Source organism: Sorex araneus, chromosome 4 (genome assembly GCF_027595985.1).
Source record: "Sorex araneus isolate mSorAra2 chromosome 4, mSorAra2.pri, whole genome shotgun sequence".
NCBI lineage: Eukaryota > Metazoa > Chordata > Mammalia > Eulipotyphla > Soricidae > Sorex > Sorex araneus.
Window position 1 is genome coordinate 99468517 of NC_073305.1, and position 14991 is coordinate 99483507.

Consider the following 14991-nt stretch of genomic DNA (forward strand, 5'->3'; position numbering starts at 1 on the left):
GTGGGAGATTTGCAGTAAGATTGAATTTAGGGACTGTCACTCCCAGGATCTGGAGAGGCTGCTGTGAATGAGAAAACTCGCACAGAGCGAAGCTTTGATTCAGTTTACCTACACTGATTCCTTTCATATCTGAATAAACGAGCTGGCTATTATCTGCATCAGTGTTTCTCAACCATTGTTCCAGTCATGGCCCCTTCTGGTTTGTTTATTATGTTTTTTCTGTGAGTTCCCATTCTATTAGTTTTGTCCCCTAGGTTCATGCCAGGGCTCCACACTGATGTGATTTTCATCTGTGATCCCTTGAAATTATTCTGGGTCCCTTAATTCCCTGGTTGAAAAATGCTGTTCTCCAGCTTCCTGACCATAACAAGCTCACAATGGACCAAAGGAAAAGAGCAAGGAAACCCATCACCAAGAAATGTTTTCTCCTAGCTTGAAAAGTTTGCAGCACCTGAGCCAAGATAAGGCAGATATTAAACACACACACTTGTCTTCAACCATAGAGTCTGAACATGAAAGTAACAGTGTTAGCTTCATTGAAAGCACTGTAGCACTGTTGTCCCATTGTTCATCAATTTGCTTGAGCATGCACCAGTAACGTCTCCATTGTGAGACTTGTTATTGTTTTTGGCGTATCGAACACACCACGGATAGCTTGCCAGGCTCTGCCCTAAGGGCGGGATACTCTCAGTAGCTTGCTGTACTTTCCGAGAGGGGCTGAGGAATCTAGAACTCAGCCTTGTGCAAGGCAAATGCCCTATCCGCTGTGGTATTGCTCCAGCCCAGCTTCATTGAAAAAGAATTGAAATTAAGATGACTACTTAAATGGGTAAGGATTAAGGAAAGGAAAAATATGCCTGTAGATGAAATTCTGCCCTTGAGTGAATCTCCTTACATGATGAGATCTTTGCTTTAGAAGAACTTCCCTGCAGAAGGGCTTTACATATGTTGATTGTGCTATCTCACCTATGCAGAATTGCTACCCCCAGCCCTTTGTGATTGTTCTCTATGACTAAGGCGGTGATACTGGGGACAGGGAGACTAGCATGGAGAAAAGTAGGAGATGGGAATGAGGGGCAGTGTGAGCCCAGAATGGGACACGCAGTGAGACTTGAATAAGTGCATCCAGAGAATGGAATAAACGGCAGGACCGAGATTGAAATAAACTGTAACTGATCACTAATCAGCTTGGCGGCTCTGTTTTCTCCTTTATGAGTCCCTCAGGGGTGGCAGGCTGGGGTTGGGAGGTGGCTTATGACCACCAAATGCACACAGAGAGAGCCCACACTTTTGTGAGCACATATTCTGCTACTGATAATTGACTCAAATGGAGCAAAATATAATCACAAGGAAAGCTACAGAGACAGCTATAATATGAGCTGGGCAAATGGCAGGCATCACCTTTGTTGAAAGACAGATGGCTTTTAAATTCCACCTGACTAGGACTGCTTTTTGCCCTTTGGTGTTCGTAGGGACACATTTTCCATTTAAGTAATAAAGTAGACAGCAATGGTCTTATGAACAATTATACTTATTACTGAGTATGATGGATGAAAAGAGGTTACTCCCTTATTTGAAGTATGGTCACTTCTGAACAGATTATTTGGCATTGACTCCTAGAAAAGCGCTTGCACATTAATGATAAAACGTATTTCCCAGAAAATAATGTTCTGTTCTGAAAAGAAATATTTTACTCATTCGTCTATAGAAATGGAATTTTAACAACCAAGGTTAGCACCTTGGAAATAGACTTATTTGGTTGTGCCATTACATATCACATAGATATCGTGTCCACTGTTTCTTTGAACTTGAGTAGATGCAGTTCTCAAACATTGACTATAGCATCCAAGTTTGAGAATAAAATAAGATTATATAATAAAGAGAAGAGGGGCTGAAAATATGGCTCATGCTACCAAGCAGTGCAGGGCTTGATCATGGTGGGTCCCACGTACCACTGGAAGTGATCCCCATAATAGCAATGACAACAAACAAAAATAAAGACTTTAAAGTCACCTCCTTGTCTTACAGAGAGGAGAAGTAAATGAAATACTGAAAATGGAATAATCTGTGCAGTTGGTCACGGAGCAACCTGTTTTCATCACCCTTGAGACTGCTGAACTTGATTCCTTAAAATCCTCTCACCCATGGGGCTGGAGTGATAGCACAGTGGGTAGGGCGTTTGCCTTGCATGCGGCTGACCTGGGTTCAATTCCCAGCATCCCATATGGTCCCCTGAGCACGGCCAGGGGTAATTCCTGAGTGCAGAGCCAGGAGCAACCCCTGAGCATCGCTGGATGTGACCCCAAAAGCAAAAAAAAAAAAAACCTTTCACCCAGTATCCTTGGGTGTAAGTCTCCCAATATGTCACTTTAGATTCCACAAATGAGTGCAGGCATTCTATGTCTGTCCCTCTTTCTCACTTATTTCACTTAGCATGATACTCTCCATGTCCATTTAGTAACTGTCAGGATCCTGGCCAGAAGACCCCGGCAAACTGGAGTATGATCCCCCAGCCACCGGACTTACTCCCTATAGGAGAGGGAGCGGGAAGGGGAGAAGCCTCTGCCCTGCCCCTCAGTGCACCGTGGCCACCCCACCGCCGCCATCGAGAAAGAACCACAAAGAGGGGGGAGAGTTGGAGTTCAAGCAACTCTCATTTTAATAGCGCTTACATACTGATATTTAAAGGCAAATTTTTAGGGAGGAGTGGACACTATGGACACCTGGTTATCAACTCTTGAGTAAACATTTTGCTGGGCCCTTTACAGATGTTAACTAATGATTTATGTTCCCCTCTTCTCAAGGTTGGGTATGCTAGCTCAGACAAGTGGTGACTTTCAAGTTTCATCCCATTATCTCCTCAACCAGGGAGCCTTTCTGGGTGGAGTGCTGGCACAGGGCCTTCAGGCCCTGTTTGAAGAGAGCCTGCTCCTGCTTCTAAGGGCAGGGGATTTGGCCAGGGTCTCAGGCTGGCTGCTGAGACCCCAACAAGTAACTGTATTGTGAACCATAACACCCAAAAGGAGAGAGAGAGTAAAAGGGAATGTGGCTGCAACAGAGGCAGGGGAAGGGATGGGATGGGGGTTGGTGGGAGGGATACTGGAAACATTGGTGGTAGAGAATGGGCACTGTTGGAGGAATGGGCACTTGATCACCGTCTAACTGAAACATAATCACAAAAGTTTGTAAGTCTGTAAGAAAAACCAACCAACCACACAAACAAAACCTCTCATCCAACCTTGCTCATTCACAATCACATCCTGTGTGACTTTTTTTCGTTCTATTCTCTCCTCCACCCTCTATTTTTCTCTGTACTGTCTCATGGTCCCTGTCTCTGGTCCAATCTCACTGTCACTGGATTCTCTACTCAGGTCAGCGACTTTGCTAGTGTCCCCTCAGGGATCCACCGGCTTCTAAAGCCTCCTTTAGAGTCCAGAACATCTTACTGTTGTCCCTATTCTAATTCTTTATAGCACACTTTTCAAAATCTTTGGGTCAACTCTGACTCTTCAATCCTATTTTTTTCCATTATTTTAACACGATAAGAATAATAAATTATTTTGATCTTCTAAACATTTTCTTCAAGTGTGATTTTAATATTGCATTCTACTGCTCAAACACCTTCCATCATCCCTCACTGCATTCTTCATCAGCACAACTTTCCTAGAAACATCTGGGGCATCTCATAATTTGATTTAAACACATACCCCCCCCCCCCCGCATTTTATCATTCAACTCTTCCTCATTCATCCTTTGATGTGTTGGAGGCGGAATAAATGGACAATTTACAGCACAGAGTGTGTGGATAATTGAGAACTGACCAAAATTTGTATTTTCCCCAAAGCGCCAACAAATGTTTTGATGAGAAATTTAATGAGAAAGGACATGTAGTTAGGTTAATGGCAAAGGAAATGAACAGAGGGACTGGGCCAATAATGGGCACAGATGCTCTTAAACGAAGCAAGCTGGATACACAGACTGTCCTCACCCATAGATAGTGTAGAGCCCCTGGAAAAAACAACTATTTTCCTTGGTGAACACAGGCTTTGCAAATGCCCCTCATCACTGGTTTTAGAACAAAAAAAATTTTGTAAAATCATTATTAGTGACTTGAAAATTTTTGCCTTTCTTTGAGAAAGACCGGGGAATGTTCCAGAAGACTTAACCTGGCATGCTTTCCCCACATCTCCTAATATCTGCTCCTGTGTGCTTATATTTTATATAATTTCTGTGGAAAGCTAATTTTAAGGCACTTTCCTCCACATTACTATTTCTCAGAGAGAGCACTGATCATCTGGAGACATAAAAAGTAGCAAGGAAAATGCATTAGGCAAAACTCTGACTGGGATATTAGAAAAAAAGTAGTACTGTGATGAAACAAGCAAAAATCACTTTTCTTAACATTTTCCCCCTGTTAACTTATTGGAATAAGGGGTATGATAAGACAATATTGTGAAACACCTAAGTTCTATGCCAGTTTACTTATCTATTTGTAGGATTTTTCTTATTTGTAATTAAGCTTGCTTTTTACCTATATATATGTATGTATGTATATATACTGAAATCATGCCTTTTCTCTCTCTTAAACATGTCATCCAGTCATCTCCACATATTAATTACATATTTGAAAGAATAAGATGAATGAGGCAAATATTTGGTACTCATTTAAATTGTATTAACAAAGCCTTTGACTTTAAAATGAATATCTTGGTTTATTTAGATTGAATTCCAGTAAAATTAGAAAGAAAAAGTCATGAATTCACATAAGAAATGAAGTACAAAAAGTTATAAATTTAGGTGAGAAAATGTTGATGTTCTTTGTCTTTAGCTGGATGTTAAAGGTTTTTTTTTTATATATATAACTTTTAAAGTCATATTGGGACAAGGGAGATAAATCAGAGGTTAGAGGTATATGCTTGCATATGCAAAACCTCTAGTTTTAACCCCAGCAATGCATAGTCCTCCATAAACTACTATGCATAGACTTGGAGGTCCACCATGGTTCCCCTCAGTCTAGATAGCACTACATCACAAGATTTTATTGCTGAAATTTCTGGTCCCAGTTGGCAGAATAGTTCTGGGATTGGAGCTAGGGCCCACTAAACACTGCTTAGAGCCTCGTTCCTAAATTTGTCTATATATGTTTAAAAAATTAAATATGTTGTAATAAATAGAATTAAAAAGTCATTAAAAAGTTTGAGGGTTTGATTTAATCATTTAACATCTTAAAATACCTTCGAAATTAAGAACATTACAGTAATGTATAATTATCTAGCCCCTTTAACCATAGAAAATTAGTTTACCAACATTAATTAAGTCTCCTACTGACATTGGAAGTAAATTAAGAATATTATTAAATTGCTTTACAAATGACTAAATTGCAACAGAGTAATATCAAGTGAATTTCCCAGGGTTATAGTCAAGCCAGTGAAAATTGGAACCTATGGATTTTAATTTACATTTGCATGGTTCTAATGATTATTAAAGTGTGTCTTCTGCTAAGCATAGCAGTTAATGACATTAATTACATGCAAAAATTCACTAGACTTCATACAGTTTGAGAATAATGGTTTTTATGATTAACTCTTAAAAAGTGTTAGTGAAAACAAAAATTAGACACTTATGAAAGTGACTAAAATATTAAAATTATTTGGTGATATAAAATTAAAATAGTTTGTGAAAAAAAAACAATGGTTGCTATAGAGATAGGTGAAATTTAAGACAAACTTGAAGGAAAATAAATGACCCATTTCTTTTTTTAACCCCGATTTCTCAACAAAATATGCTCATACTCTTCATCCTGACTTTGAGATTTGAGTTCTTTATGTTTTATTAATAATGTCTATTTTTGAGATAAACAAATGGGACTATCTTAAACTAAGAAGCTTCTGCACCTCAAAAAAAATAGTGACCAAACTGTGAAGACAGTTTACAGAATGGTAAAGGATATTCACCCAATCTCATCTGATAAGGGGGTTATATCAAGGATATACAAGGCACTGATTGAACTCTCCAAGAAGAAAACATCCAACCCCATCAGAAAATGGGGAATGGAAATGAACAGAAATTTTCTCAAAGAAGAAATCCAAATGGCTAAAAGACACATGAGAAAATGCTCTACATCACGAATCATCAGGGAGGTGCAGATTAAAACAATGAGATATCATTTCACACCAGAGAGACTGGCCCACATTCAAAAGAACAAAAGCAACCGGTGTTGGCGTGGATGTGGGGAGAAAGAGATTCTCCTTCACCGCTGGTGGGAATGCCGACTGGTTCAGTCCTTTTGGAAAACAATATGGACAATTCTCAAAAAATTAGAAATTGAGCTCCCATTTGACTCAGCAATACCACTCCTGGGAATATATCCCAGAGAGGCAAAAAGGTACAGTAGAAATGACATATGTATTTATATGTTCACAGCAGTACTACTTACAATAGCCAAAATCTGAAAAAGAACTGGAGTGCCGAAAACCAGATGATTGGTTAAAGAAACTTTGGTACATTTACACAGTGGAATACTATGCAGCTGTTAGAAAAGACAAAGTCATGAAATTTGCATATAATCGGATCAACGGATCAACATGGAAAGTATGTTAAGTGAAATGAGTCAGAAAGAGAGAGACAGACATAGAAAGATCCCACTCATCTGTGGAACATAAAGTAACAGAGTGGGAGACCCAAGAGTAGTAGAGATAAGGACCAGGAGGTCTGCCCCACAGCTTGGAAACTGGCCTCACATGCTGGGGGAAAAAGCAGCTGAGATAGAGAAGGGAACACCAAGTAAAGGATGTTGGGAGGACCCATTTGGGTTGAAAGATGCGTGCCCAAAGTAGACTATAAACCAAACATGATGGCCACTCAATACCTCTATTGCAAGCTACAACACCCAAAAGGAGAGAAAACAAAAGGGAATGCCCTGCCTCAGAGGCAGGGTCGGGTGGTGGGGGATGGGATGGGGTGGTGGGAGGGATACTGGGATCATCGGTGGCGGAGAATGGGCGCTGGTGGAGGAATGGGTAAACAATCACTGTATGACTGAAATGCAAACAGGAAAGTTCATAAGTTTGTAACTGTACTTCACTGTGATTCACTAATAAAAAATTTTTAAAACTTTCTGTTTTCTATCCAGATTATGCCTCATAATTATATTATTACCTAACAAGTTTGATAGTTTTTTGTAAAACTTAGAACAAAATTGAGAAGGTAGAAGATTACTCATATAATTCTTGCCCTCATTTATGTATCACTGCCTTCATTATCAGTATCATTCACTAGAATGGCATTTATGTGTGCTTGTGTTTATGTATGGTATACTTATATTTGTACAAGGATCAGGATGAATAGTATGATTACATCATAACATCCAAAGTCCATTGTTACTTCAGCGTTAATATTTAGTATTGTACATTCTATGGGTTTGGAAAAATAGACAGTGACAAGAAACTATCATCTATTATCAAATTAACATCATTGTTTTAAAATTCTTCTGCAATTAGTAATACTCTCTGCTCTGCCTATTCACCTTTTTCTTTTTGTCACCATAGTTTTGCCCTTCCAAAAATGTGAGTGTTGTAATCATACAGCATGTAGCCTTTTTAGATCAAGTTTATTCACTTAGAATATGCATTTAAAGCTTTTTGTGTCTTCATGGCTGGGTAGCTCATATCTGGATATTTTTCCATGTCTGGATGTATCAGAGTTCATCCCTTTATTTACTAGAGCATATCTCGACTTTTTCTAAATTTAGACAATTATGAATAAAGTTACTACAAACATCCCAGTTTAGATTTTTGTGTGTGTGAAAAGTTTTTCACACTTTAGTAAAAATACCAAGGGGTACAACTACTAGACTGTATACCAAGGTATACAAGTTCTTTAAGAAACTAGTGGCTTCCAGAGGGCCTATACCATTTGAATCCCCACAAAAATGCATGATAGTATATATATTTAAATGCTTTTTAGCATTATTCTGGATTTTGCCAGTCTACTGCCAGTCAAATAGGTGTGAATGGTATGACATTATGTTTTTTAAAAATTTTTATTATTATTTATTTATTTTTTTAAATTTATTTATTTTTAATTAGTGAACCACCGTGAGGGTACAGTTACAGATTTATACACGTTTGTGCTTATGCTTCCCTCATACAAAGTTCGGGAACCCATCCCTTCACAGTGCCCATTCTCCACCACCAGTAAACCCAGCATCCCTCCCACCTTCCCCAATCCCATCTCCCCCCACCCCAACCTGCCACTGTGGCAGGGCATTCCCTTCTGTTCTCTCTCTCTAATTAGCTGTTGAGGTTTGCAATAAAGGTGTTGAGTGGCCACTGTGCTCAGTCTCTAGCCCTCATTCAGCCCGCAACTCCCTTCCCCCACATGGCCTCGACTACATTATAGTTGGTGATCCCTTCTCTGAGTTGCCCTTTCCCCAGAATGTGAGGTCAGCCTCCAAGCCATGAAGTCAACCTCTTGGTACTTATTTCTACAATTCTTGAGTGTTAGTCTCCCACTCTGTTATTCTATATGCCATAGATGAGTGCAATCTTCTTATGTCTGTCTATCTCTTTCTGACTCATTTCACTTAGCATGAAACTTTTCATGCCGATCCACTTAAATACAAAATTCATGACCTCCTTTTTTCTAACAGCTGCATAGTATTCCATTGTATAGATGTACCAAAGTTTCCTCAACCAGTCATCCGTTCTAGGGCATTCGGGTTTTTTCCAGATTCTGGCTATTGTAAATAGTGCTGCGATGAACATACATGTGCAGATGTCATTTCGATTATACTTTTTTGCCTCTCTGGGATATATTCCCAGCAGTGGTATTGCTGGGTCAAATGGGAGCTCAATATCTAATTTTTTGAGAATCGTCCATATTGTTTTCCAGAAGAGCTAAACCAGTCAGCATTCCCACCAGCAGTGTAGAAGGGTCCCTTTCTCCCCACATCCTCTCCAACAGTGGTTGCTTTTGTTCTTTTGGATGTGTGCTAGTCTCTGTGGTGTGAGGTGGTATCTCATGGTGGTTTTGATCTGCATCTCTCTGATGATTAGTGATGTAGAGCACTTTTTCATGTGCCTTTTGGCCATTCATATTTCTTCCTTGGTAAAGTTTCTGTTCATTTCTTCGCCCCATTTTTTGATGGGGTTGGATGTTTTCTTCTTGTAGGGTTCAACCAGTGCTTTATATACCATTGATATCAACCCCTTATCTGATGGGTATTGTGTAAATATCCTTTCCCATTCTGTGGATAGTCTTTGTATCTGGTCACTGTATCTTTTGCGGTGCAGAAGCTTTTTAGTTTAATGTAGTCCCATTTGTTGATCTCTGTTTTTACTAGATTGCTTAGTTCTGTGTCACCTTTGAAGATACCTTTATCTTCAATATCGTGGAGGGTTTTGCCGACCTTGTCTTCAATGTACCTTATGGTTTGTGGTCTAATGTTGAGGTCTTTAATCCATTTTGATCTGACTTTTGTGCATGGTGTCAGGTCAAGGTCTAAGCCCATTTTTTTGCATGTGGTTGTCCAGTTGTGCCAGCACCATTTGTTAAAGAGGCTTTCCTTGCTCCACTTCACATATCTTGCTCCCTTATCAAAGATTAGATGATCATACATTTGGGGTTGTGTGTAGGGATATTCCACCCTGTTCCATTGGTCTATGGATCTGCCTTTGTTCCAGTACCATGCTGTTTTAATTGTTACTGCTTTGTAGTAAAGTTTGAGGTTAGGGAGGGTGATGCCTCCCATCGTCTTTTTCCCAAGAATTGTTTTAGCTATCCGTGGGCATTTGTTGTTCCATATGAATTTTAGGATTGCTCGATCCATTTCTTTGAGGAATGTCATGGGTATACTTATAGGGATCGCGTTGAATCTGTATAATGCTTTGGGGAGTATTGCCATTTTGATGACATTGATTCTCCCTATCCATGAACAGGGTATATGTTTCCATTTCCTCATGTCCTCTTTTATTTCATGGAGTAGCGTTTTATAGTTTTCTTTGAAGAGGTCTTTTACTTCCTTGGTTAAGCTGATTCCAAGGTACTTGATTTTCTGGGGCACGATTGTGAATGGGATTGCTTTTTTCATGTCCCTTTCCTCTGCCTCATTGTTTTTGTATAGGAAGGCCATGGATTTTTGGGTATTGATTTTGTAGCCTGCAACTTTACTGTATAAGTCTATTGTTTCTAAGAGTTTCTTAGTAGAGGCTTTAGGCTTCTCTAGATATAGTATCACATCGTCTGCAAATAGTGAGAGTTTGATTTCTTCCTTTCCTATCTGGATGCCCTTAATCTCTTTTTCTTGTCTAATAGCTATCGCAAGTACTTCAAGTACTATAGTGAAGAGAAGTGGTGAGAGCGGACATCCTTGTCTTGTACCTGATCTTACAGGAAAGGCCCTTAATTTTTCCTCGTTGAGGATAATACTTGCCGTAGGCTTGTGGTAGATGGCTTTGACTATCTTGAGGAAAGTTCCTCCAAACCCCATTTTGGTGAGGGTTTTCATCATGAAAGGATGTTGGATCTTGCCAAATGCTTTCTCTGCATCTATTGATATGATCATATGGTTTTTATCTTTACTTTTGTTGATATGATGGATTATGTTGATTGATTTCCGAATGTTAAACCATCCTTGCATCCCCGGGATGAATCCCACTTGGTCATGATGTATGATCTTTTTGATGAGTTGTTGGATCCTATTTGCTAATATTTTGTTGAGAATCTTCGCATCGGTGTTCATCAGGGATATTGGTCTATAATTTTCTTTCTTAGTGGTGTCTTTGTTTGATTTTGGTATTAGGGAGATGTATGCTTCATAGAAACTGTTTGGGAGAGTTCCTTTATTTTCAATTTCCTGGAAAAGTTTGAGGAGAACTGGCAACAGGTCTTCTTGAAATGTTTGGAAGAATTCACCGGTGAAACCATCTGGGCCTGGGATTTTGTTTTTGGGGAGATTTTTGATTACAGTTTCAATGTCCTTAACATTGATGGGTCTATTCAGGTATTCCAAGTCTTCTTTGTTCAGTCTTGGGAGATTGTAGGAGTCAAGGAATTCCTCCATTTCTTTTAGGTTCTCCTGTTTTGTGGCATATAGGCCTTCAAAGTAGTCTCTAATGATCTTTTGTATCTCACTGGTTTCTGTCATGATGTCCCCCTTTTCATTTCTGATTCAATTTATTAGGGCTCTCTCTCTTTCTTTCTTTGTGAGTCTTGCTAGCAGTTTATCAATCTTATTTATTTTCTCGAAGAACCAGCTCTTTGTTTCATTGATCTTTCGGATTGTCTTTTTGGTTTCCCTGTCATTAATTTCTGCTCTAATTTTTATTATTTCTTTCCTTCGATCTGGTTTGGGTTCCCTTTTCTGGTCCTTTTCTAAGGTCTTGAGTCGTGAAGTCAAGCTGTCTATGTGGGCCCTTTCTTCCTTCCTGAGGAATGCTTGTAGAGCTATAAAATTTCCCCTTATCATGGCTTTAGCTGCGTGCCATAGGATTTGGTAGCTCATGTCTTCATTCTCATTTGTTTGTAAGTATCTTTTGATTACTTCCTTGATTTCCTTCCTGACCCACTCATTGTTCAACATTGAATTGTTTAATTTCCAGGTGTTTGATTTGGTTCTCCGTGTCAGTGAGTGGTTAGCTTCTATCTTCAGCACATCGTGGTCTGAGAAGATGGTTGATACAATTTCTATTTTTCCGATTCTATTGAGGTATGTTCTGGGGCCCAGTACATGATCTATTTTAGAAAATGTTCCATGTGCACTGGAAAAGAATGTGTATTCTTTCTTTTTGGGGTGTAAGGCCCTGTATAGGTCTGTTAGGCCTCTCTCTTCAATTTCTTCTTTCAGAGTCAGTGTTTCCTTGTTGAGTTTTGTACTTGTTGATCTATCTAGAGGCAATAAGGCCTTATTGAAGTCTCCGACTAAAATTGTGCTGTTAGTGATGTCCTCTTTGAAGTCTGTTAGGAGTTGTTTTAAATATTTAGCCGGTCGTTCGTTAGGAGCATATACGTATAAGAGTGTGATTTCTTGGGGGCTGTCCCAGCCGGGGCCGGTGCTCGGCTCTGGCCAAGTTTTGGCCCGGGTGCCCATGCCTCTGCACAGCCGGTGGATATGGAACGAACGGGAACCAGAGACAGCTTTAGGATTTGGGGTTCCAGCAAGTGCTTGCACCCATGTATGGAGACTGTGAACTAAGCTTTTGCCCCATGCCGGCTAATGGAGGAAATAGCCTTCCTTCTTGGTCTCTCTCCCCTCCGGGAGAAGGCGTGGTGTCCGACATTTTGTGGGTCCGTTGAGAAGGTATGAACTTTTGGCGAGGAAAAAAAAAAATGTGCTTTGAACTTGAAACAGCCGCGGGATACCAGGGCTGTCCCAGCCGGGGCCGGTGCTCGGCTCCGGCCGAGTTTCGGCCCGGGTGCCCATGCCTCTGCACAGCCGGTGGATGTGGAACGAGCAGGAACCAGAGACAGCTTTAGGATTTGGGGTTCCAGCAAGTGCTTGCAACCATGTATGGAGACTGTGAACTAAGCTTTTGCTACATGCTGTTCCAGGAAGGGAAATGATTCATTTTCCAACTTAAATCTCCGCAGACTTAATTACTATAATACAGAAATTGTAAACCGCGCGGCCGCTACTGCGGCCACGCGACATTTTATCTCTTCATTCTCATCAGTGGAAAACTTATTATCAAATATTTCCTTGTCAATAGAGCTGTATTCTTGGGGGATAAATTCCAACAAAAATAGTGAGTCTGTTTTGAAACTCTAACAACAATAGTGAGTTGTGTGTTGAAATCTGGAATGTAATCAAGGTAAAGAGAAAAGGAAGTGAAATTATCACTCACGCACGGGGGGGGGGCTTGGGGGGTGAGGGGTGGGATGTATACTGTTTTTTTTGTTTTTGTTTTTGTTTTGTTTTTGTTTTGATTGGTGGTGGAATATGGGCACTGGTGAAGGGATGGGTGTTTGAGCATTGTATAACTGAGATATAAGCCTGAGAACTTTGTAACTTTCCACTTGGTGATTCAATAAAATAAATTTAAAAAAAAAGAAAATCTTAGGACACACATTACCTACTGACTTTGCCATTAGATTTTAAAAAATTTCTACCTACACATGTTTTAAGTAATACAAGAAAAATATAAATATATAAGATGTATCATGAGAAAAAAAATAAATTGTACTTTTCACTTGACTAATTAATAGCATCTAAGATTACAAAACAAAACTACTTTCAGCAGTTTAAAAAAAAAGAGTGTGATTTCTTCCTGTTGTACATATCCCTTGATAAATAGAAAATGACCTTCGCTGTCCTTTTTAATCTTTTTCAACCTGAAGTCTATGTTGTCGGATACCAGGATGGCCACTCCAGCTTTTTTAAGGGAGTTGTTTGCTTGCAGGATTGTTTTCCATCCTTTGACTTTGAGTCTATGTTTACTCTGTTTGTTCAGGTGTGTTTCTTGCAGGCAGCAGAATGTTGGGTTCAATTTCCGTATCCATTTTGCCACTCTGTGTCTCTTGATGGGTGCATTTAGGCCATTGACATTGAGAGAGATTATTGTGATAGGATTTTGTGTCATATTTCTGTGGTATTTGTTGTTTTTATGGGGCTCCTCCTTGTCTTACAGTAGCCCCTTTATACCTTCTTTTAAGTTTGGTTTTGAGTCTATGAAGTTCCTGAGCTGTTGTTTATCCGAGAAATAGTGTATGGTTCCTTCGAGTTTGAGTGAGAGTTTAGCTGGATAAAGTATTCTTGGTGAGGCATTCATTTCGTGGAGTTTTTTCACTATGTCCCACCATTGTCTTCAGGCTCGGAGGGTTTCCTCTGACAGGTCTGCTGTAAATCTGAGGGGTGCTCCTTTGTATGTGATTTCCTTCTTTGACCTTGCTGCTTGCAGAATTGTGTCTCTATCCATAGCATCCGTCATTCTGACTATGATATGCCTTGGAGTCTTTTTATTCGGGTCTCTTTTTGCTGGTACTCTTCGGACTCCTTGTATCTGGATGCCTGCCTTCTCCAGCTCTGGGAATTTCTTAGCAATGATGTCTTTGACTGTGATTTTTTCATTGGGGTTACTTCCCTGCAGTTCTGGTACTCCAATGATTCTTATGTTGTTCCTCTTGAAGTCATCCCCCAGGGCTCTGATTTGCTCTATAGCCATTTTGAGGTCTTTGGCCATGATTTGTTGTTGTCTATAAGCTTTCTGCAGCTCATCTTCCAGGTCGCTGATTCTGTCTTCAGCTGTAGTCATTCTACTGTTGAGGGCATCTAGTGAGATTTTTAATTCATCTACCGATTCCTTTATTTGTGTGACTTCCGTTCGTAGGTTTGAGATTTCTGCTCTCATTTCTTCCTGGATTTTCTTGGTAGACCGTTCCAGTGCTTCATTCATCTCCTCCCTTAATTTATTGGATGTCTGTTCCATGGTTGCTTGGAGTAGGTCTACTCTCCTACAGATCTCCTCTCTGAATTGTTTATCTGAGAGGTCATAGATGTGAGTAGCCCCCGTTGATGTTTCTGGAATCTTTTCTTCTCCCTCTCTTCGTGGAGGGGATTTTCGCTGCTTCTTCATATTGTTACGGAAGTGGAAGTATAGAGTTGGAACTTTGTAGTTATCTATTCTTGTTCCCTCTTGCTGAGGAAACGAGGGGCTCTGCTTATGCTAAACTTCCCTTATTCACTGACAGCTTTTATAGTGTCAAACTAAGCTAATGGATATTTCATGAGTGTTTGGGATGGCTAAAGTGATTTTCAAAGAAATAGACAGTAACTATTATGCTGAGGTAACAAAGAATAACCACGGCCGCGTTAGTGTTGGCCGCTCCGACAGGAGGCCACGCCCACTTTGAGACCACGCCCCCAGTGTCTTCCTGTTAGACAGCCAGGCAGGACGTGCCGGACACGGGGCGGGGCAGCTGCAGGATGTCGGGGACCCGCTCGCCGGGAAGCGGGGGACGGGAGGGCATGGCTGAGAGTCAGTGACGGTACCTGGG